The sequence below is a fragment of the Cricetulus griseus genome, unplaced genomic scaffold (assembly GCF_003668045.3).
Source record: "Cricetulus griseus strain 17A/GY unplaced genomic scaffold, alternate assembly CriGri-PICRH-1.0 unplaced_scaffold_2, whole genome shotgun sequence".
NCBI classification, from domain to species: domain Eukaryota; kingdom Metazoa; phylum Chordata; class Mammalia; order Rodentia; family Cricetidae; genus Cricetulus; species Cricetulus griseus.
Window position 1 is genome coordinate 4,073,875 of NW_023276919.1, and position 3,452 is coordinate 4,077,326.

Consider the following 3,452-nt stretch of genomic DNA (forward strand, 5'->3'; position numbering starts at 1 on the left):
GAATGGGAAGGGTATATTTCCTACAATAAAAAAGCACCTTAATTTTGCCAGTGTAGAGAGGTTTAGCATGCTCTTCAATACTAGAACCGATAGAAAGAAAGACAGAGAGAGAGACATAGAGAGACACAGAGAGAGATAGTTGTAGAGGCAGGGACACATACAAACTGACATATAAAAGCTCAGTTTAGGTGGAGACCAGTCCAGAACAAGTATAGCTCCAGGTATTCACCCAGGGTGCAGAGGTAAAAGCAGAGGACCAGACAGGGATAGAGAGAGAGAGAGAGAGAGAGAGAGAGAGAGAGAGAGAGAAATAGAAAGAGACTTTGGCTTAGTGTAGCCTGCAAACATATTGCAAAACATGTAGAATTATAGACTCCCACCCAGGGTGTAGAGAGATATACTTGAGACAAAGACAGTGAGATACAATGATACACAGAGACAGAACAGAGACCGTGAGTGATATAGGGAGTTAAAGAATGAAAGGTGAGAAAGACAGACACAGAGATAGGCCAAGGTTTAGTGGAGCTAGGATAAGTGCATATCACATGCAGAGGCAGGATCTCAACATACTCAAGGAGAATGCTATCTCTGCCTAATGAACTGTACCCTGCTGCTGACATCATCTCATGCACACAAGTATCTTCAGGCCAATGAATTTACATTTTAATCTAAGAAATGGAATTTAAACCTTCCTAGAAGAAATTAACCATGGGGAACTCTCCTTTTTTACAGAAATGATATTCCTTTCATTTTCTTATTCCATTGATGTAATTCTTAGGGTATTTGACACTCCTCCACAAAAAAGGAAATGAACGGTTTTTCTACAGTAACAGTAAGTGCTAGATTCCCTTAACGATAAGATACAATTCCAATGGCTGGAGGTGGCTCGGTACCCAATGGTATGGAGATGGAAACTCAGAATCAGTCAGGCTTAACTCATCGACAATTGGGGAACAAAAAATGCCCAAAGAGTTGAGATGACACTGGGGTCTGAACAGTGGAGGGGGAGAAATTCCCAACGGCGTAAATCTGAAACCAACAGTTGATTCAGCGAATGTGGTGGTGGTCCTCATCCTTGGGAAGCAAACCGACCTGTTGGAGTGTTTCAACATCTTGTCAGTCCCAGAAACAGATCTCGGGGATGTCTCGCTCACCTGAGAATGGGTATGGAGAGAGGTCAAAGAGACAGAGCCTCCATGGCTTTCACAGTACCAGAGATGTTCATTTGTTTACGTGGAAGGCTAAAGCTCGCTATGGAGATGGAAACCTGAGCAATGGAACACGAATCTTAGAATGTCCATGAACTTTAGATTTTCTGACATTTTTGAAGAGGTTGTGTGGGGGAGACAGAAGAAGATATGAAGAGGGTCAGAGGAAATTACCAGATAGCAGATAGCAGAGATGAATTGGAAGGTGACAGACAATAAGACATCGGGAGTGTGTAGGGATCTGTCTTTTAAAGAGGTCTTAAAACACTGCCTGCAGAATTATTACCCTTGGAACCCTGGAATGAACAAAGTAGTGGCTGAGTGATTACACACTTCCAGGTGTCATGGGCAGTATCTCCCATAGAGAGTTACCAGATGAAAATGAAAGGACTCTGGGATCATTCAGAGGCTGAAAACTAATTATAAGGAATGCATCATATTTGGAACTCTTTGCATGGGTCCCTTTCAGGTCACTGGAACTTACAGGAAAACTCTGGGTTTTCCAAAAACATAAATTGGATACATTTCTCCCTCCTTTTTTTGATACAAGCAACTTGACAGCATTAACATATTTGAAAAAGAAGGATATCTATAGGACAATAAAAAGGACCTTGATTTTGCCATTTTAGAGTGGTTTAGCCTGCTCTTCAATACACTGAAAGAGAGACAGGAACACACACAGCAAGCCTGACACACATAGACAGAGAAACAAAAGGATCACATTTGGTAGATAACATTCCTGAGCAAGTCCAGAGCTGCTGGTAATCATCCAGGTTGCAGAGGCAAAGACAGAAGGCCAGAGAAAGTGTGTGTGTGTGTGTGTGTGTGTGTGTGTGTGTGTGTGTGTGTGTGAGAGAGAGAGAGAGAGAGAGAGAGAGAGAGAGAGAGAGAGAGAGAGGAGAAGGCTCAGTTATCTGACAGTTCAATTGTAATTCAGGTAGGGTTATAGAGGGAGGCCCACCAGGTGTAGGGACATACACAGAGAGACAGTGACAGTGAGTGATAGATAATTAGAGATGAAAATTCAAACATACAGACAGAGAGACACACAGACAAACCATGGCTTAGTGTAGGCTGCAATATTTGAATGCCAGGTCCAAGGGTGAGTCCTCTCATACTCAAGAATGATGCTGTCCCTGCCTCATGAACTCTGTCTTGATTCTGACATCGTTTTGTGCAACCAAGTATCTGTAGTCCAATTATCCTTCAGTCTAATCTATGGAATTTAAACCTACCATGCAAAACTCAAATTTCATTCAGTAATGTGTGTCTTTTCATTTTGTTAGACCATTAATGCACAACTTGGGAAATATGACCTTACTCCATAAAAGCATTTGAACAGTTTTTCCAAGGTAACAGTAACCGGAATAATGTCTTAATCATAAGATGTATTTCCCGTGGGCCAGGCCAAAGAAGGCTGGTACTCCCATTCTCAGAACTCAGAGTCAGCTTGAACTCATGGGCAAAGGCAAAACAAAATGCCTGAACATTCAATCGACACAGATACTGCCAATGGCATAATGCTGAAAACACAAATAATTTAGTGAATGTCTTGGTGTACCTCATCCTATGGATACACACCCACCTGAAGGGGTGTCTCACTGTTTGGTCAGACCGAATAATGATCTCTGCAGATTCCCACTCATCCAAGCATGGGCAGGGAGAGTCATCACAGAGATAGAACCTCCCTGGATTTCTCAGCATTAGTGTTGGTCTTTTTTTTACATGGAAGGGGAAAGTAGGACATGGAAACTGAACACTGAGCAATGGAACAGCTTCCTTAGAAATTGCATGAACGGAGGTTTTCAGACAGGGTGGGAAAGGGTGTGTTGGGGAGACAGGAGTAGAGACGAAATGGGTCAGAATAATAGCAAAGAACAGATAGCAGATAGGAAGGGGAAGGGGAGAGGGACAGAGAGAGAGAATGAGAGAGACACACAAAGGGAAAGAGAGAGAAAGAGAAAGAGAGAGAATAGGAGAGGATAAGTGGGTTGAGATCTGTCTTTTAATGGGGTCCTTTATTCCTGTCTGTACACTTAGTAATATTGAAAGATGGACTGAACTGAGTACTGCCTGAGTGAGTGAAACATGCCAGGTGCCTAGGACAGGCCAGCCTGAAGCTTGCAGCTTTCATTCCTACTTTCGCTGAATACTGAATGTTAGGATGTTAGAAATGGCAATTTAGGGAATACGAATATTGAGTTCCCTAGATTGCATCCTGCTGAAGTAGGGCATGGACCATGA